Consider the following 22,381-nt stretch of genomic DNA (forward strand, 5'->3'; position numbering starts at 1 on the left):
AAGATGCCCACTGTTGCATGGGCGGAGATTGCACCCAGTGCTCATGTCTATTCTTCTCTCCTCTCCTCTCATCTCTCTCGCCGTGCCGGTGTAGCACTCCACTCTAGGAGGTGCATCCGTACGTGTCCTCTCAATCTCTCCCGCTCTTTGCCTCTCTTTGTCATGTGCAATCTCGATTATGGTTATGCAATTCCTCAGGTATGCAAATTCACTGTTTTATTGCTCGCCGCATGTCGTTCTCGATATTTTGCAGGGCCACCGCATTCTCCGTTTGTAGCAGTGGTATCAGAGCTGTGGATACGCTCTTGAACTCACAATAATCATAGTTGTGGAGATGATCGATATTAGATATGAGTCATGCTTACCTTGAACTTAATTATTTATTGTTTGAAGTTATATGTAGGTGATTATCTTCAATTTCTTAAGGTTGTAAATGCACTTGGATTGTTTAGTAAGTATAATTTCTCATCATTCAATACAAATATTCTTCATGATTGTAAATTACCACATGATTAGCATAATTAAGGATCTAATTATGATAAATTGGAGAATAATAATCAATAATAGTGACTCTTGCGCTTGCTCTTGTATATTAAGAAGAAAAATATTTGTATGGTCGTAATTGCACTGATTAGCGAGATGTACAACACGTAAAAGCAAAAGCAGAAGAAGAAGACGAGAATCTGAACATCTTACAAAGCTATCCCAAGCGACTTCAAACACTCCCTACGTGTGTCGCTGTCTGGTCGACCCCACTCTGTGGGAGCCACCTGCAAGTTTTGCTTTTTCTTTATATCTCTATATATATAATTGCCCGTCGTCTGCATGGGGACGACACTCCTTTCTTTTCCCCTTGCACGGATCCTCCATGTCTCCACCGTCTTAACGATGCACCACCACAGGGGAACTTTCCTCGACTGTCTCCACTTTTGTGGGTTGCACACAAACCACAGCCACCCTCCTCACCATGCATGGTTCGCCCACTCACGAACTCTGGAGTGGAGTACTATCAACGGCATTGACTACGACCGGCAGCAAGAGCCGATGTTCATCGTACATACCCTACAACCCCCTAACCCAATGCACATGCAGAGTGGAAAACTGCACGTAGATTAGCCACATATTTGCCAGCCAACAACACACACACACACACACACACACACACACACACACGTGGGATGACCTGATCGGCTACTATGTCTCAACCGCAGGCCAACTCCCAAGTGGATGGCCCCCCAAATCTCCTATTGCCATACACAAAATTCATCAACCCGAACGGAGCGTAGTGATGGATGATAACTACCAGTAGAAGAGAATGGTTTTTATTTGGTTTAATTTTATTGTGTTCATGGTTGACTAGATTTTCCTGTTGCAAACACAACAACCGTAAACTAATCCTGCTTTTTTACCTATTGCTAGGAATCTCCCATGTAGCCTCTACATGATGCCGCCTAATCACCCACACACCACCCTTCTCAACCCACACTAGCAATCATAGTCGCAAATCTCCCTCTTTCCCTCTACACCACACAATGATGCTAGCATACTTTGCCACAAATATTGAGGTTTTCAACATACAAAAAGTCGGTGTTTTTTTTAATATCACTGGTGCTTGGATAACATGTAATGGAATTGATATTTTATGATTTATTGTAGCTGACAGGTGGAAAAGTCTTGGGCGAGCTAGGCCTATGCATTCAAAAATATATTTCATGTACATTTTATTATTCAAGTGCTCATTATGAGCTTCGGCCATTTATGTCCGACCGGAAATTTGTACTCACTTTGAGCATTCAAGAAATCTATAAATTAAATACATGCAAGAGGAAAATGCTCACTCTTGCACGTGGGGAGATTGTACCCAGTGCTTGTGTCTTCTTCTCTCCTCTCCTCTCTTCTATCTTGCCGTGCCGGCGTAGCACTCCACTCTAGGAGGTGCACCTATAGGCGTTCTTTCACTCTCTCACGCTCTTTATCTCTCTTTGTTCATGTATATCATCAATTATGCGTCTATGTGATTGTCAGGTATGCGGATTAGTCTGTTCTATGGTTTGTAGTATGCTATTTCGGGTATTTTGCAGGGAACTCCATGCCTTTGGCTATAGCAGTGGTATCAGAGCGAAGGCTACGCTCCCAGACTGAACAATCTGAGAAGAAACAGCTAAGTGGTTTTTCTTTCTTATGTTTGCATTTTGCTAATTGCTTCACTTAATGTTGATTTCATGATGCAATTGATGTTTTTTTTGGTTGAAATTGAAGAGATTCCCTTCTTTATCGCCATAGTTTAGTGCTTGTTAATGTAAATATTGTGTTAATTAAACACAAAAAACATGGATTAAACTAAAAATCATGCTGAGATGATTAGTTACGACAAAGAGGAGTGCATAAATGTGTGCTCAAATAATTTCATAATGTTTCATATGCTTGAATATTAAAAGAAGACATCGTGCGTGGATACACTGGCACATGGTTGCAATTGGGACTAGGTGTGTCATTGCAAAAGCGTAGGATGACTATGTTTTATGTTGTTCCCAATCATTCATGCTTCGGCACATGGTTGCAATTGCGACTAGATGTGTTGCTGCTAGATTGACGGTAGCTTCTGTTTGAAAGAAGTCACCGTGCGTGGATGCTCTAGCACATGGTTGCAATTGTGGATAGGCGTGTCATTGCAAAAGCGTAGGGAGACTATGTTTTATGTTGCTCCCAGTCATTCATGCTTCGGCACATGGTTGAAATTGCGACTAGGTGTGTTGCTGCTAGAATGAGAGGAGTATCTGTTTTCAAGAAGTCACCGTGCGTGGATGCACTTGCACATGGTTGCAATTGCGGCTAGGTGTGTCATTGCAAAAGCGTAGGGTGACTATGTTTTATGTTGCTCCCAGTCATTCATGCTTCGGCACATGGTTGCGATTGCGATTAGGTGTGTTGCTGCTAGAATGACAGGAGCATCTGTTTAAAAGAACTCACTGTGCGTGGATGCACTCTCACATGGTTGCAATTGCGGCTAGGTGTGTCATTGCAAAAGCGTAGGATGACTATGTTTTATGTTGCTCCCAGTCATTCATGCTTCGGCACATGGTTGCAATTGGGACTAGGTGTGTTGCTACTAGAATGACAGGAGCATCTGTTTGACAGAAATCACCGTGCATGGATGCACTGGCACATGGTTGCAATTGCGGCTAGGTGTGTCATTGAAAAAGCGTAGGGTGACTATGTTTTATGTTGCTCCCAGTCATTCATGCTTCGGCACATGGTTGCAATTGCGATTAGGTGTGTTGCTGCTAGAATGATAGGAGCATCTATTTGAAAGAAGTCACCGTGCGTGGATGCACTGGCACATGGTTGCAATTGCGGCTAGGTGTGTCATTGCAAAAGCGTAGGGTGACTATGTTTTATGTTGCTCCCAGTATTTCATGCTTCGGCACATGGTTGCAATTGCGACTAGGTGTGTTGCTGCTAGAATGACGGTAGCATCTAATGCATGAACGTGTGCTCAAATAATTTCATAATGTTTCATATGCTTGAATCTTGAAAGAAGACATCGTGCGTGGATGCACTGGCACATGGTTGCAATTGTGACTAGGTGTGTCATTTCAAAACCGTAGGATGACTATGTTTTATGTTGCTCCCAGTCATTCATGCTTCGGCACATGGTTGCAATTGCGACTAGGTGTGTTGATGCTAGATTGACGGTAGCTTTTGTTTGAAAGAAGTCACCGTGCGTGGATGCACTGGCACATGGTTGCAATTGCGGCTAGGTGTGTCATTGCAAAAGCGTAGGTATAGAGACACAAAAGACCAACAATACCGATGAAAACTGGCACAAGCTTCATCCTTGGCGAGCTCCTGAGTTACTAGATGGCAATAATTTATGCACATGGACCAAGGCCACAGATGTGTACGCCATAGGATGGGTGATATGGCAATTTTGTAAGTTTTTGTGGAGAGTTCTCTGACTACTACAACACAGATTGGTTCAAATATAAGGTTTTAGTGGAGGTACAAGCCATATCTAGGATTGTTGTGGAAGGTTGGGTGAGGAAGAAATCCATAAAAAGAAAGACCTTGGCACTTTTGGACGAAGAATTAGAAAGATTTGAAGCCCAGCCAGAACAATGCTTACGCCCTCCCTCTGAATTGAGTGTAGCCTTTTTTTGATGGATATATGATGTACTTTATTAAGCAGGGTTTTTTGAGACTTGTGACTTATAAAAGCACTTTTAAAAATTGGGTTTTATGCGCAATGGATGATGTATGAGTAATAAAAACACTTTGTTATATCTCAATAGACAACAAATTTTCTATGAGTTTTGTTTTTTCTCTGAAGTTTCAAGCAATAAGCCACGTGGAGTCACTGATTGTCATTCATTGATTTAAAAAATGGTGGTTACTCTTATATCAATTGATTGTCGTAAGATGGTGGTTATTCTAATATCAATTGATTGTCGTAAAATGGTGGTTAAAATTATAGCAATTGATTGTTGTAAAATGGTGGTTACTCTTATAGCAATTGATTATCATTAAGTTTGTATGCCGTAACTGAAGTATAGTGTTTAATCAGGATATAGATAATGATAATCAAAGGGCTAAGCGCGCTTTTGAGCGTCTCAGATCCATGTGTCAAGGCGGTGGAGTGAACGACACCGCTCGAATTGTTGCTCGTTGCTCCTAGTGGGCCAACCCAGTGGGTACACAATGGAAAGAGGTGAACACTAGGATTGACCGAGAAATGGCGAAATCCATATGGCCAGGCGTTGCAGATGACAACATCAAGAAAGGTCGACTGAAGCTATCACAATGCATTAATGCAGACATACGCGATAATGGAGAGAACATATATCTCGATGTTATGGGTCATCCTATGTATCATATGGATTGTCCATTGTGGTTTTCCAAGATGTTATACATGCATTATGTCTTGGGTGAAGCAGTGGACTTTACCTCAAGGACACTGATGGGAGCAAAGCGAACCCCGAACCCCCGACGGCCTCTAAAACACCGAGGACCGAATGGAGCGCCTCGTGCCTGTCATGGTAAAGCAAACTGGGAGAACCACCTAGCTTCAGCGGCTAGGACGCAAACAACACACCACCATAACAAAGTTTTCATCCAAGAGAGATGGATGCTTAGGAGTAATGATGAAGAGGAAAGGGAATGAGATCAAGTGAGAGAAAGAGAGAGTGAGGGAGGGGGTATAGCGGCTTAGTACTTAGGCACCACAAAAGGATGGCGAATCCGCACACCCTTCACACATACACAAGCTCACACCAAAACACAAGACTAGGTGGCGATTCGGCACACCTCACATGGGCAAAACATTGCAAGAAAACATACTCACAAAACCTCAAGCTTTATTTAGAGAATTAGGCGATGAAATGGGGAGCATAGGGTAGGGGAATGAGAAGGGAGAGAGTGGTAGAGCACATGGCAGATAGGTGGGAGTTGATGGCGAAGACTCGCACGAGGATTATGGCCATCATCCTTCATTTAGTTGCCCTTCATCTTCCATAGCCAAGGGTGTAGAGGTCATGCTCAAGACAAGCATGGTGATTGCGGTGATGGTGATGGTGTGGGTGTGTGTGTGTGCACTAGGCACACACAGTGCATGGTGTGTTCTTTGGTGATGTTGTGTGTTTAGTGTGATTGTGACCCCTCTTTATATAGGGGAGAAGGGGGGAGAAATTCTAGAATTTAGAAATGAAGAAATCATTATCTACATAGGCCATGTGACTGTGGGCCCCACTTGTCTGGCTGTGTGTATATGTGCCAGAACAACAGTCTCATGAGAGAGAGATGGGTTGATGAAAAAAAGTGAGAGGTGACATGGAGAATAAAGTAATTACAAGAGGGGAGAGAGGGGAGTGTGTTCAGAGGTGAATCTATGTGCAGATGTGTGTGAACACAAGAAAAATCAGGTAACCACCGGGTGGGGATGGGTCTGTGGGCATCTTTTTCAGTGAAACATAGTGTGTGTGAGTGTGGGGGAGGTTATTTAGCTACAAGACAAGAGACATGGAACCCTTTAGAGAGAGAGGGGGGTATTTGGGTCATGGGATATGATAGGAGAGAGAAAGAGGGGGTGGGTTATACTATTTTGGAAGATAGGGTAAGTTGCATGTGAGTTAGGGTGCATTATTGGTGAGTTATAATGCATCATTGGTGAGAGGTGGGGTAGCTTGAGGGGAGAGAGAAAGGAGAAAGGACAAGGGGAAGAGAGAGGGGGTTGACCTTTTGAGTGGAAGAGAGGAAAAGGGACACCCGATGGGGCAACAGTGCAGAAAAATGAGGCAAGGTGGGGATGGGCTACCCCGCAGGCATGAGGTGGCCTATTTTACCTTTCTTATATATTTACATAATCATACTTTATTTTTTTCTTACTTTTTCCGATGCCTTTTATCACTCCCTCCCTAAGAGGGGGTCTTCATGGGGTGGGGACAAGAGAAGAGGGGTATGGGAGCTTGGCTTGTGAAAAGCCCCCATCATTAGCCCTCCCCTTTTGGCTAGAGTCATTCATGTCTCTAGCTCATCTGTTATTATCATCAGAGGTGGCAGTGACGGGAGCAAAGTGAACCCCGAACCCCGACGGCCTCTAAAACACGGGGGACCAAATGGCGCGCCTCGAGCCTGTCATGGTAAAGCAAACAGGGGGCAGCACCTAGCATTAGCGGCTAGGACGCAAACAACACACCACCATAACAAAGTTTTCATCCAAGAGAGATGGATGCTTGGGAGTAATGATGAAAAGGAAAGGGAATGAGATCAAGTGAGAGAGAGAGAGAGAGTGTGAGGGAGGGGGTATAGCGGCTTAGTACTTAGGCATCACAAAAGGATGGCGAATCCGCACACCCTTCACATATACACAAGCTCACTCCAAAACACAAGACTAGGTGGCGATTCCGCACACCTCACATGGGCAAAACATTGCAAGAAAACATACTCACAAAACCTCAAGATTTATTTAGAGAATTAGGCGATGAAATGGGGAGCATAGGGTAGGGGAATGAGAAGGGAGAGAGTGGTAGACCACATGGCGGATAGGTGGGAGTTGATGGCGAAGACTCGCACGAGGATAATGGCCATCATCCTTCATTTAGTTTCCCTTCATCTTCCATAGCCAAGGATGTAGAGGTCATGGTCAAGACAAGCATGGTGATTGCCATGATGGTGATGGTGTGGGTGCGTGTATGTGCACTAGGCACACATAGTGCATGGTGTGTTCTTTGGTGGTGTTGTGTTTTTTTGTGTGATGGTGACCCCTCTTTATATAGGGGAGGAGGGGGGAGAAAATCTAGAATTTAGAAATGAAGAAATCATTATCTACATAGGCCATGTGACTGTGGGCCCCACTTGTCTGGCTGTGTGTATATGTGCCAGAACAGCAGTCTCATGAGAGAGAGACCAAGAGAGAGAGATGGGTTGATGAAAAAAAGTGAGAGGTGACATGGAGAATAAAGTAATTACAAGAGGAGAGAGAGGGGAGTGTGTTCAGAGGTGAATCTGTGTGTAGATGTGTGTTAACACAAGAAAAATCAGGTAACCACCGGGCCGGGATGGGTCTGTGGGCACCTTTTTCAGTGAAACTGAGTGTGTGTGAGTGTGGGGGAGGTTATTTAGCTACAAGACAAGAGACATGGCGCCCTTTAGAGAGAGAGGGGGATATTTGGGTCATGGGATATGATAGGAGAGAGAAAGAGGGGGTGGGGTGGAGATGGGCTACCCCGCAGGCATGAGGTGGCCTATTTTACCTTTCTTATATATTTACATAATCATACTTTATTTTTTTCTTACTTTTTCCGATTCCTTTTATCACTCCCTCCATAAGAGGGGGTTTTCATGGGGTGGGGACGAGAGAAGAGGGGTATGGGAGCTTGGCTTGTGAAAAGCCCCCATCTTCAGCCCTCCCCTTTTGGCTAGAGGCATTCATGTCTCTAGCTCATCTGTTTGATCATTATCGTCAGAGGTGGCGGCTGATGGTGTGTCCTCATCTGGAATGTCAATTGGTGGAGCCTTGTCAAATCGAAGAAAATAAGGTTTAAGTCGCCAACCATTTACCCTGGTTTTATGAAGTTTTCCATCAGCCTCCATAAGCTGGTAGCTTCCATTGGCATACTTTTTCCTTAGGATGAAAGGAGCTTCCCATCGGAGTAGGAGTTTCTTATCCTTGCGCGTGTCGAAGCGATTGTCGTAGCGGAGCACCAACATTCCTTTATTCAATTCTTTTTTCCGGAGATGCTCGTTAAAGCTAAGCCGTCTATGCTCTGCTTGTGCTGTATAATAATTTATTGCTTCTTCTCTGTCCAGCTGCAGTCTTTCCAAGTTGATGATGTGATCTCTCAAATGCATGTTGGGTTGTTGAAGCTGGCTTGCCATTACTCTGAGACTCTGTAGTTGCACTTCAATGGGCAAGATTGCTTCCTTACCAAATACTATATGATACGGTGTGAATCCCAAGGATGTACGAAATGAAGTTCTGTAGGCCCATAATGCTGGTAGTAGATACTTATCCCAGTCTCCAGGATGATTGTTTACCTGCTTGGTAATAACTTTTGAAAACATTCCATTTACCTTTTCAACTAGGCCATTACATTGAGGGTAATATGGTGAAGAGTGCCTCCTTGTAATGCCAAGTTTCTGCATTAATTCTCCTACCAAGTCTTCTCTAAAACCTGGCCCTCTATCAGAGATGATCTCTAAAGGTGTGCCCAACCTACAGCATATGTGCTCGTAGATAAATTTAGCTACCTCTACCGCTGTGATTCTAGTGGTGGCTGTAGACTCTGCCCATCTAGTCATGTAGTCGACCCCCATGACAAGGTAGAATTTTCCTGAGTTGGCCCTAGGTAATGGCCCAATGGCATCGATACCCCATTTTTCAAATGGGCCATATGAGAGAATAGGTGTCTGTGGTTCAGGCATAAGTGACCTAGTGCCGGCCTTTTGACACAACTTACATGTTTTGCACCAGTTGTGTACATCACGGTTGAGGCTAGGCCATATGAATCCTGCCTGCATGATTTTCCTACTTGTTATGTCTAGGGCAAAGTGACCACCACAAACCCCGTCGTGACAGCTACCAATTACTCCCGTGATTTCTTGAGAGAGAGGGACCTTCCTGAGTATTTGGTCCTTACCCTTACAGTACAAACCGTCATTGATGAGTCGATACCTTGTGGCCTTCCCTGTCAGCCATTGCTTCTGTACCTTCGTTAAATCTGATGGGCATTTCCCTGTTTCCAAAAAATGCATGATTTCAAGCAAGGCATCACTTCCTTGAAATAGAGGGAGCTTTAGTTTTATTGCTCCAACCACCACTTTCTGTAGTCTTTCACTTGCTAGGGCATCTGCTTCTTGGTTTTGAGACCTTGGGATATGGTGTATTTGAACTTCTTCAAACTTACCCAACAAGGTTTTTGCACCACTTAAGCGAGTCCTTAAACTAGGATTCTTGCATGTCCATGCTCCATTTACTTGCCTTACCAGCAGTAGAGCATCCCCAAATAGATTAAGGCGTTGTACACCTTGTGAGACGCACCATTGTAGACCCTTGGTTAGTGCTACATACTCAGCTTCATTGTTAGAATGTGAATCTAACAATTGGCCCAACGAAATTCCTTTGTCCCTTTGTCATCAAAGACCACTATGCCTGCAGCCGCTTTGTCGGACGCTCGCTTGTAGGCTCCATCAAAGTAGAGAGAGTATGCTCCTTCTACCATTGGTGGTACTGGAGGTAATCAGACTTCTCCCTCCTTAGATTGCTTCTCCTTCCCTTCAAAGACTTGGTAGGTCATGAGTCCCCCCAAACTTGCCCTTGTCGTGCTTTCTACCTGTACCGTGTAGTCAAACTCTTGCATACGAACTAGCCATTTAGTAATTCTAGTAGACACATCCATGTGTTGTACAACATAGGGAAATATTTCATCCGTGGTTAGAATCACAAATTGCTTAGGCAGCAAATATGACCTAAACTTTGTAGTTGCAAATCTAAGAGCTAGGACTAAGTGTTCCACATGGGTGAAACCTTTCTCTCCTGCTGTCATCATTCGACTAGAGAAGTAGATTGGCCTCATGAAAGATGTCGTCGTATCCTTTTGGAGTAGCACAGCCCCCAATGAGTCATCACCAACACTTGAGGTGACATAGAATTTTTCATCCCACTTAGGTGGTGAGATAGTTGGCAGAGTGGCTAAGACCTCCTTTACCTTGTTGTAGTGATGTTTGATTTCCTCGTCCCAAGTGAAAGTTGATCTTTGAGTGAGTTGTTGCAGTGGTAGAACAAGTTGTGATAGTAGATGTATGAATCTACTTAAGTACCTCACCTTCTGTAGAAAAGAGACCAGTTGACGTGCGGTCATTGGTGAAGGTAGGGCTATGAGTGCGGACACCTTACTTGGGTCAGCGTTGATACCTTTTGCTGAAATTTCATGGCCTAGTAGAATGACTTTACTCTCCCCAATGTGGCATTTATCCACATTTAATTGCCCACCTAGGCTCTGCAACCTGGCCAAACCTTCAGTTACCTTTTCTAAATGTGAAATACGGGAGCTATATATACAAAAATCATCAATGAACACTCTTATGGATGTTCCAAAGAACGGTTGAAAAACATATGTGACATATCTTTGGAATGTGGCAGGTGCATTTGTGAGACCAAATGGCATAACCTTGTATGCAAAACAACCCCATGGCGTGATAAAAGTGGTTTTTAGCTGATCTTCCAAGGCTATGCGTATTTGAAAGTATCTAGAATAACCATCACAGACGGTATAGCATTCAAAACCCGCTACTTCATTCAGAATTTCATCCAAGAAAGGGAGAGGAAAGTGGTCTCTCTTTGTAGCTACATTTAGTGGTTTGTAGTCAACACAGACCCTCCACTTACCATATTTTTTAGGCGTCACCACTACGGGTGACACCCATTCTGAGTTTTCTACAGGATAGATGAATCCCGCCTACAGCAGTTTCCTTACCTCGGCCAAGAGTGCCTTTTCTTGTATGACCCCCAATCGTCGTAGCTTTTGCACAACTGGTTTTACCCCTTCCTTCAACTTAATATGATGTTCCACCACTGTAATGCCTGTGATTCTTTCATAGTTGTCAATGAACAGGTTAGGAAATCCCATCAACATTTGCAAGAAACTATCTTTCTCCTCAAGTGTTAATTCCGTAGAAAACATACCCTTCAACCTACTTCCTCCTAGGCCAGGTGATTTGCTCTCCTCTTCATTGGGTTGCCCTTTTAGTGATGGATCACCAGTTGTGCTTACCCTTTGTGGATCCTTCATAATGATACCCATCACATCAATGGATCTGTCACTTTCGTCGGTGGATGTGGTCTCCTCCTCAGAACTGGAAGATTCGCTAGTGGTTTCTTCTACCAATGTTTCCAGATTCATTTTCTTCTGCATGCCAATCCTCATGTCGTAGTAGATTGTCTCCCCTTTCTTACCGGTCATGCGTAGAAGGCCAGTACCCCAGTCCTGTTTTGCCTTCGTGGCCATCAACCATGGCCTTCCCAAAATTAGTGGATAGCCCTCCCTCTTAGTAGGCATTACAAAAACATCTACCTCTACCTCAGTGTTGAAAGCTTTGATTTTCATGGCACTTACCACACCCACACACTTTACTTTTGCGTTGTTTGCCATCTTTGCCTTGCATGGAGAAGGCCTGTCAACCTCGAGCCCTAATCGAAGCATCATAGCTTCGCTCATTACACATATTTGTGCACCTCCATCAATGTAGGTGTTTCCAACCCTCTTTCCTTTTATGTTTACGTCGACAATTGGAAGGATGTCCTCCATGTTGCATCCCGAAATTGCTCCAGCTACCTTTGTTTTGGAGCGTCTTGTACTTACCATTTTAGACCATTGTTGCCTTACTTTTGGTGCAAGATGTAGAAGCTGTGGCCATGTAATCTTCGGTCCTTGCTCTGCCACATCCAATGTTAGATAATAGGGATTCGAGCTTTCCCCTAGCTGGAAGGCAGTGATGCCCAATTTCCGTCGTGGCCTGGATGGTCTCTTGCTAGTTTCTCCTCTCATGCTTCTCTCATCATCTGATTGTGTAGCTTTCTCCCTCCTAGCTCATTTCACAGTCATGGATTCAAGTGGTTCTAAAAAGGTTACCTTCTCCTTACCCTTGTCCCTCTCCTTTGCTCTGGGTGGATCCACTACTACGGTTTTTCCTTTCTCTTCTAGCCTTATGATGTTTACAGGGCGATCAGGTGGTGGGGCTGGTGGAAGAGGTGGGATGGATGCTTGTAGTGGTGTCTGGGGTGGACGTAGAATTTGTGTTGGTGGGGTTGGTGCTCGGGGTGGGGGTGTTCTTTCTCTAGGGGGTGACAATTGGTTCCTCCTACCTCCTCTATTATAGTTTTGTCGTGGTTTGGGACAGTAGTACATACCGTGACCGTCTTCTCCGTAGTTGTAGCAATGATACTCCCTGTTTTGTCGTCGTGCTCTTCCAGGGTCTTGATCTCTTTCTTGACTCCTCCCTTGTTGTATTAAGTGGACAGACAAATTCTGCAGTTGGTCATTAATATGGGCCAACATATCTTGTTGGTCATCTCTTACCCCAAGAGCCGGTGGTGGTGGTGGAATGGTGGTTGTCGTAGTTGCTGGTCGACGCGATGTTCCTGATTCTGTTGACTCGGTTTCTTTGGCTTTCATTCACAACTTCTTGTCTTTAAGGCGAGCAATCTCAACGGCTAACTCGTACGTAGCCGGGAATCTACCTTTCACCTTCTCCTTGAGAAGCGGCCATAAGCCATGCGTGCACCGATCTTTTTTTAGGAAATCGGGTGCAGCTTCCCCCCTAGCCAGTGACTCAACCCACCGTTCCCACAAATCGACAAATTTGGACTCATAGGTGGCATATTCTAAAAGACCCTCCTGCTTCAAGTCTTTCAATTTGTCCCACAACTTTTCTGAAGTGGTACCTCTCCCAAAGCGCCTCTTAAAAGCGGTTTATAAGGGTTCCCAGTCATCCTTGGTTGCTTGTGGAAGTGCATGATACCATGATCTAGCTTCGAGCTTCATGAGATGCTTAAAGATTCTAACCCGGGATTCATCCCTATCTTTGTTGCTCACTACACATGCTACTTCAAAGTCATCTAGGAAGTCTGTTACCAAATCCTCCCCCTTCTTTCCTTAAAATGTTGAAAATGCTACACTTGCCATGATTACGGAGAGAGAGCTAGAAAGACACACTACTTAACTTGCAAAAGTTTTTTTTCTTCTTTACAAGGAGGAGTGTATACCCTCTTATACTAGGACATAGATTAAAACTTCAAACGGTACATTGCCTTGTACCAAAGGTAAGACAAATGGTTGATCTGATGCGAGAACCTCCAAAAACCGCACCCCACCCGGCATGGTGTCAATGACGTGCTGGTAGTGAGCCTTCAAATCCAGTATTACCTTGATTGAGCGTACACGTGTTGGTATGTGTGATCTGTCTTGAGGTAGGTTGTACTGATTCATGTGAAGCTTAGAGGTGCTTAGTCACTGTCCAAGCTTGTGGGAGAGGGTGGTGTTCTTTCCTGAAACAAACTCAGGAGATCCCTAGTTTCTCTAGTGAGAGTGTGAGCCAATGCTTCCGTTATCTGTGCTGCAGCATCAGGTGCGACTTGAAAACTGACTGTCATAATTACCTCGGTGACTTGAGCTACCCGATTCTCAAAGTAGAATAGTGTTGATTCTCTATTGTGTAGAGATCCTTCCATTTTGTTGTTGTGGGTTGGTTGTAGGTTGCGGACATGGTTTCGACCTTCTCCTTCTTCTTGTTGGCACTTGGCCTATGTATATCCACTAGGTTTGGCGTGTTGGTTGACTCTCCCACTGCAAATCGATTACCGTTACGCCTGGCACTCGAGCTTCGATGGAGATGCAGAGTTCGTCTAGTTGTGCTTGGAGCTCTTCTTCTTCTGTCGTCCAATTAGCAAATTCTGCTAGCCATTCATCCATTCACAATAGTTTAAGGGTTTCAATCTTGTAAACTGAAGGGTTTCATGAAAAGATCCTCAGTGGGGGCACCAAATGACGGGAGCAAAGCGAACCCCGAACCCCGACGGCCTCTAAAACACCGGGGACCGAATGGCGCGCCTCGAGCCTGTCATGGTAAAGCAAACAGGGGGCACCACCTAGCTTCAGTGGCTAGGACGCAAACAACACACCACCATAACAAAGTTTTCATCCAAGAGAGATGGATGCTTGGGAGTAATGATGAAAAGGAAAGGGAATGAGATCAAGTGAGAGAGAGAGAGAGAGTGTGAGGGAGGGGGTATAGCGGCTTAGTACTTAGGCATCACAAAAGGATGGCGAATCCGCACACCCTCACATATACACAAGCTCACTCCAAAACACAAGACTAGGTGGCGATTCCGCACACCTCACATGGTCTAAACATTGCAAGAAAACATACTCACAAAACCTCAAGATTTATTTAGAGAATTAGGCGATGAAATGGGGAGCATAGGGTAGGGGAATGAGAAGGGAGAGAGTGGTAGAGCACATGGCGGATAGGTGGGAGTTGATGGCAAAGACTCGCACGAGGATTATGGCCATCATCCTTCATTTAGTTTCCCTTCATCTTCCATAGCCAAGGGTGTAGAGGTCATGCTCAAGACAAGCATGGTGATTGCCGTGATGGTGATGGTGTGGGTGCGTGTGTGTGCACTAGGCACACATAGTGCATGGTGTGTTCTTTGGTGGTGTTGTGTTTTTTTGTGTGATGGTGACCCCTCTTTATATAGGGGAGGAGGGGGGAGAAAATCTAGAATTTAGAAATGAAGAAATCATTATCTACATAGGCCATGTGACTGTGCGCCCCACTTGTCTGGCTGTGTGTATATGTGCCAGAACAGTAGTCTCATGAGAGAGAGACTAAGAGAGAGAGATGGGTTGATGAAAAAAAGTGAGAGGTGACATGGATAATAAAGTAATTACAAGAGGGGAGAGAGGGGAGTGTGTTCAGAGGTGAATCTGTGTGCAGATGTGTGTGAACACAAGAAAAATCAGGTAACCACCGGGCCGGAATGGGTCTGTGGGCACCTTTTTCAGTGAAACTGAGTGTGTGTGAGTGTGGGGGAGTTTATTTAGCTACAAGACAAGAGACATGGCGCCCTTTAGAGAGAGAGGGGGGTATTTGGGTCATGGGATATGATAGGAGAGAGAAAGAGGGGGTGGGGTATACTATTTTGGAAGATAGGGTAAGTTGCATGTGAGTTCGTGCATTATTGGTGAGTTATAATGCATTATTGGTGAGAGGTGGGGTAGCTTGAGGGGAGAGAGAAAGGAGAAAGGACAAAGGGAAGAGAGAGGGGGTTGACCTTTTGAGTGGAGGAGAGGAAAAGGGACACCCGGCGGGGCAACAGTGAAGAAAAAGGAGGCAAGGTGGGGATGGGCTACCCCGCAGGCATGAAGTGGCTTATTTTACCTTTCTTATATATTTACATAATCATACTTTATTTTTTTCTTAATTTTTTCCAATGCCTTTTATCACTACCTCCATAAGAGGGGGTTTTCATGGGATGGGGACGAGAGAAGAGGGGTATGGGAGCTTGGGTTGTGAGAAGCCCCCATCAGTGGCTGATGGTGTGTCCTCATCTGGAATGTCAATTGGTGGAGCCTGGTCAAATCGAAGAAAATAAGGTTTAAGTTGCCAACCATTTACCCTGGTTTTATGAAGTTTTCCATCAGCCTCCATAAGCTGGTAGCTTCCATTGGCATACTTTTTCCTGATGATGAAAGGGCCTTCCCATCGGAGTAGGAGTTTCTTATCCTTGTGCGTGTTGAAGCGATTGTCGTAGCGGAGCACCAACTTTCCTTTCTTCAATTCTTTTTTCCAGAGATGCTCGTTAAAGCTAAGCCCTCTATGCTCTGCTTGTGCTGCATAATAATTTATTGCTTCTTCTCTGTCTAGCTGCAGTCTTTCCAAGTTGATGATGTGATCTCTCAAATGCATGTTGGACTGTTGAAGCTGGCTTGCCATTACTCTGAGACTTTGTAGTTGCACTTCAATGGGCAAGATTGCTTCCTTACCAAATACTAGATGATACGGTGTGAATCCCAAGGATGTAGGAAATGAAGTTCTGTAGGCCCATAAAGCTGGTAGTAGATACTTATCCCAGTCTCCAGGATGATTGTTTACCTGCTTGGTAATAATTTTAGAAACCATTCCATTTACCTTTTCAACTAGGCCATTACATTGAGGGTAATATGGTGAAGAGTGCCTCCTTTTAATTCCCAATTTCTGCATTAATTCTCCTACCAAGTCTGCTCTCAAAACCTGGACCTCTATCAAAGATGATCTCTAAAGGTGTGCCAAACCTACAACATATGTGCTCGTAGATAAATTTAGCTACCTCTACCGCTGTGATTTTAGTGGTGGCTGTAGCCTCTGCCCATCTAGTCATGTAGTCGACGCCCATGATAATGTAGAATTTTCCTGAGTTGGCCCTAGGTAATGGCCCAATGGCATCAATACCCCATGTTTCAAATGGGCCATATGAGAGAATAGGTGTCTGTGGTTCAGGCATAAGTGACCTAGTGCCGGTCTTTTGACACAACTTACACGTTTTGCACCAGTGGTGTACATCACGGTTGAGGCTAGGCCATATGAAGCCTGCCTGCAAGATTTTCCTACTTGTTATGTCTAGGGCAAAGTGACCACCACAAACCCCGTGGTGACAGCTAGCAATTACTACCATGATTTCCTGAGAGAGAGGGACCTTCCTGAGTATTTCGTCCTAACCCTTACAGTACAAACCATCATTGATGAGTCGATACCTTGTGGTCTTCCGCGTCAGCCATTGCTTCTGTCCCTTTGTTAAATCTGATGGGCATTCTCTTGTTTCCAAAAAATGCATGATGTCAGGCAAGGCATCACTGCCTTGAAATAGAGGGAGCTTAAGCTTTATTGCTCCAACCACCACTTCCTGTAGTCTTTCACTTTCTAGGGCATCTGCTTCTTGGTTTTGAGCCCTTGGGATATGGTGTATTTGAACTTCTTCAAACTTACCCAACAAGGTTTTTACACCACTTAAGCGAGTCCTTAAACTAGGATTCTTGCATGTCCATGCTCCATTTACTTGCCTTACCAGAAGTAGAGCATCCCCAAATACATTAAGGTGTTGTACACCTTGTGAGACGCACCATTGTAGACCCTTGGTTAGTGCTGCATACTCAGCTTCATTGTTAGAATGTGAATCTAACAATTGGCCCAACAAAAATACCTTTGTCCCTTTGTCATCAAAGACCACTATGCCTGCAGCTGCTTTGTCGCACGCTCGCTTGTAGGCTCCATCAAAGTAGAGAGAGTATGCTCCTTCTACCATCGGTGGTACTGGAGGTAATCGGACTTCTCCCTCATTAGATGCTTCTCCTTCCCTTCAAAGACTTGGTAGGTCATGAGTCCCCCCAAACTTTCCCTTGTCGTGCTTTCTACCTGTACCGTGTAGTCAAACTCTTGCATACGAACTAGCCATTTAGTAATTCTAGCAGACACATTCATGTGCTGTACAACATAGGGAAATATTTTATCTGTGGTTAGAATCACAAATTGCTTAGGCAGCAAATATGACCTAAACTTTGTAGTTGCAAATCTAAGAGCTAGGACTAAGTGTTCCACATGGGTGAAACCTTTCCCTCTTCTGTTGCTGTCATCATTCGACTAGAGAAGTAGATTGGCCTCATGAAAGATGTCGTCGTATCCTTTTGGAGTAGCACAGCCCCCAATGAGTCATCACCAACACTTGAGGTGACATAGAATTTTTCATCCCACTTAGGTGGTGAGATAGTTGGCAGAGTGGCTAAGACCTCCTTTACCTTGTTGTAGTGATGTTCGCTTTCCTCGTCCCAAGTGAAAGTTGATCTTTGAGTGAGTTGTTTCAGTGGTAGAACAAGTTGTGATAGTAGATGTATGAATCTACTTAAGTACCTCACCTTCTATAGAAAAGAGACCACTTGACGTGCGGTCGTTGGTGAAGGTAGGGCTATGAGTGCGGACACCTTACTTGGGTCGGCGTTGATACCTCTTGCTGAAATTTCATGGCCTAGTAGAATGACTTTACTCTCCCCAATGTGGCATTTATCCACATTTAATTGCCCACCTAGGCTCTACAACCTGGCCAAACCTTCAGTTACCTTTTCTAAATGTGAAATACGGGAGCTATATATACAAAAATCATCAATGAACACTCTTATGGATGTTCCAAAGAACGTTTGAAAAACATATGTGACATATCTTTGGAATGTGGTAGGTGCATTTGTGAGACCAAATGGCATAACCCTGTATGCAAAACAACCCCATGGCGTGATAAAAGTGGTTTTTAGCTGATCTTCCAAGGCTATGCGTATTTGAAAGTATCCAGAATAACCATCACAGACGGTATAACATTCAAAACCCGCTACTTCCTTCAGAATTTCATCCAGGAAAGGGAGAGGAAAGTGGTCTCTCTTTGTAGTTGCATTTAGTGGTTTGTAGTCAACACAGACCCTCCACTTACCATTTTTTTAAGGAGTCACCACTACGGGTGACACCCATTCTGCGTTTTCTACAGGATAGATGAATCCCGCCTCCAGCAGTTTCCTTACCTCGGCCAAGAATGCATTTTATTGTATGACCCCCAATCGTCGTAGCTTTTGCACAACTGGTTTTACCCCTTCCTTCAGCTTAATATGATGTTCCACCACTGTAATGCCTGTGATTCTTTCATAGTTGTCAATGAACAGGTTAGGAAATCCCATCAACATTTGCAAAAAACTATCTTTCTCCTCAAGTGTTAATTCCGTAGACAACATACCCTTCAACCTACTTCCTCCTAGGCCAGGTGATTTGCTCTGCTCTTCATTGGGTTGCCCTTTTGGTGATGGATCACCAGTTGTGCTTACCCTTTGTGGATCCTTCATAATGATACCCATCACATCAATGGATCTGTCACTTTCGTCGGTGGATGTGGTCTCCTTCTCAGAACTGGAAGATTCGCTAGTGGTTTCATCTGCCGATGTTTCCAGATTCATTTGCTTCTGCTTGCCAATCCTCATGTCATAGTAGATTGTCTCCCCTTTCTTACCGGTCATGCGTAGAAGGCCAGTACCCCAGTCTTGTTTTTCCTTCATGGCCATCAACCATGGCCTTCCCAAAATTAGTGGATAGCCCTCCCCCTTAGTAGGCATTACAAAAACATCTACCTCTACCTCAGTGTTGAAAGCTTTGATTTTCACGGCACTTACCACACCCACATACTTTACTTTTGCGTTGTTTGCCATCTTTGCCTTGCATGGAGAAGGCCTGTCAACCTCGAGCCCTAATCGAAGCATCATAGCTTCGTTCATTACACAGATTTGTGCACCTCCATCAATGTAGGTGTTTCCAACCCTCTTTCCTTTTATGTTTACGTCGACAATTGGAAGGATGTCCTCCATGTTGCATCCCGAAATTGCTCCGGCTACCTTTGTTTTGGAGCGTCTTGTACTTACCATTTTAGACCATTGTCGCCTTACTTTAGGTGCAAGATGTAGCAGTTGTGGCCATGTAATCTTCGGTCCTTGCTCTGCCACATCCAATGTTAGATCATAGGGCCTAGAACTTTCCCCTAGCTGGAAGTCGGTGAGCCCCAATTTCCGTCGTGGCCTGGATGGCCTCTTGCTAGTTTCTCCTCTCATGCTTCTCTCATCATCTGATTGTGTAGCTTTCTCCCTCCTAGCTGTTTTCACAGTCATGGATTCAAGTGGTTCTAAAAAGGTTACCTTCTCCTTACCCTTGTCCCTCTCCTTTGCTCTGGGTGGATCCACTACTACGGCTTTTCCTTTCTCTTCTAGCCTTATGATGTTTACAAGGCGATCAGGTGGTGGGGCTGGTGGAAGAGGTGGGATGGGTGCTTGTAGTGGTGTCTGGGGTGGACGTAGAATTTGTGTTGGTGGGGGTGGTGCTCGGGGTGGGGGTGTTCTTTCTCTAGGGGGTGACAATTGGTTCCTCCTACCTCCTCTATTATAGTTTTGTCGTGGTTTGGGACAGTAGTACATACCGTGACCGTCTTCTCCGCAGTTGTAGCAATGATACTCCCTATTTTTTCGTCCTGCTCTTCCAGGGTCTTGATCTCTTTCTTGACTCCGCCCTTGTTGTATTAAGTGGACAGACAAATTCTGCAGTTGGTCATTAATATGGGCCAACATATCTTGTTGGTCATCTCTTACCCCAAGAGCCGGTGGTGGTGGTGGAATGGTGGTTGTGGTAGTTGCTGGTCGACGCGATGTTCCTGATTCTGTTGACTCGGTTTCTTTGGCTTTCATTCGCAACTTCTTGTCTTTAAGGCGAGCAATCTCAACGGCTAACTCGTACGTAGCCGGGAATCTACCTTTCACCTTCTCCTTGAGAAGCGGCCATAAGCCATGCGTGAACCGATCTTTTTTTAGGAAATCGGGTGCAGCTTCCCCCCTAGCCAGTGACTCAACCCACCGTTCCCACAAATCCACAAATTTGGACTCATAGGTGGCATATTCTAAAAGCCCCTCCTGCTTCAAGTCTCTCAACTTGTCCCACAACTTTTCTGAAGTGGTACCTCCCCCAAAGCGCCTCTTAAAAACGGTTTTTAAGGGTTCCCAGTCATCCTTGGTTGCATGTGGAAGTGCATTGTACCATGATCTAGATTCTAGTTTCATAAGATGCTTAAAGATTCTAACCCGGGATTCATCCGTATCTTTGTTGCTCACTACACATGCTACTTCAAAGTCATCTAGGAATTCTGTTACCAAATCCTCCCCCTTCTTTCCTTTAAATGTTGGAAATGCTACACTTGCCATGATTACTGAGAGAGAGCTAGAAAGACACACTACTTAACTTGCAAAAGTTTTTTCCTTCTTTACAAGGAGGCATATATACCCTCTTATACTAGGACATAGATTAAAACTTCAAACGGTACATTTCCTTGTACCAAAGGTAGGACAAATGGTTGATCTGATGCCAGAACCTCAAAAAATCACTCCCCACCCAGCATGGTGTCAATGACGTGCTTGTAGTGAGCCTTCCAATCCAATATTACCTTGATTGAGCATACACGTGTTGGTATGTGTGATCTGTCTTGAGGTAGGTTGTACTGATTCATGTGAAGCTTAGAGGTGCTTAGTCACTGTCCAAGCTTGTCGGAGAGGTTGGTGTTCTTTCCTGAAACAAACTCAGGAGATCCCTAGTTACTCTAGTGAGAGTGTGAGCCAATGCTTCCGTTATCTGTGCTGCAGCATCAGGTGCGACTTGAAAACTGACTGTGATAATTACCTCGGTGACTTGAGTTACCCGATTCTCAAAGTAGAATAGTGTTGATTCTCTATTGTGTAGAGATCCTTCCATTTTGTTGTTGTGGGTTGGTTGTAGGTTGCGGACATGGTTTCGACCTTCTCCTTCTTCTTGTTGGCACTTGGCCTATGTATATCCACTAGGTTTGGCGTGTTGGTTGACTCTCCCACTGCAAATCGATTACCGTTACGCCTGGCACTCGAGCTTCGATGGAGATGCAGAGTTCGTCTAGTTGTGCTTGGAGCTCTTCTTCTTCTGTCGTCCAATTAGCAAATTCTGCTAGCCATTCATCTATTCACAATAGTTTAGGGGTTTCAGTCTTGTAAACTGAAGGGTTTCATGAAAAGATCCTCAGTGGGGGCACCAAATGACGGGAGCAAAGTGAACCCCGAACCCCCGACGGCCTCTAAAACACCGGGGACCGAATGGAGCGCCTCGTGCCTGTCATGGTAAAGCAAACAAGGGGCACCACCTAGCTTCACGGGCTAGGACGCAAACAACACACCACCATAACAAAGTTTTCATCCAAGAGAGATGGATGCTTGGGAGTAATGATGAAGAGGATAGGGAATGAGATCAAGTGAGAGAGAGGGAGAGAGAGTGAGGGAGGGGGTATAGCGGCTTAGTACTTAGGCACCACAAAAGGATGGCGAATCCGCACACCCTTCACACATACACAAGCTCACTCCAAAACACAAGACTAGGTGGCGATTTCGCACACCTCACATGGGCAAAACATTGCAAGAAAACATACTCACAAAACCTCAAGCTTTATTTAGAGAATTAGGCGATGAAATGGGGAGCATAGGGTAGGGGAATGAGAAGGGAGAGAGTGGTAGAGCACATGGCGGATAGGTGGGAGTTGATGGCGAAGACTCGCACGAGGATTATGGCCATCATCCTTTATTTAGTTGCCCTTCATCTTCCATAGCCAAGGGTGTAGAGGTCATGCTCAAGACAAGCATGGTGATTGCGGTGATGGTGATGGTGTGGGTGCGTGTGTGTGCACTAGGCACACACAGTGCATGGTGTGTTCTTTGGTGATGTTGTGTGTTTAGTGTGATGTTGACCCCTCTTTATATAGGGGAGG

Source organism: Adiantum capillus-veneris, chromosome 4 (genome assembly GCF_014529385.1).
Source record: "Adiantum capillus-veneris isolate H3 chromosome 4, ASM1452938v2, whole genome shotgun sequence".
Classification (NCBI taxonomy): domain Eukaryota; kingdom Viridiplantae; phylum Streptophyta; class Polypodiopsida; order Polypodiales; family Pteridaceae; genus Adiantum; species Adiantum capillus-veneris.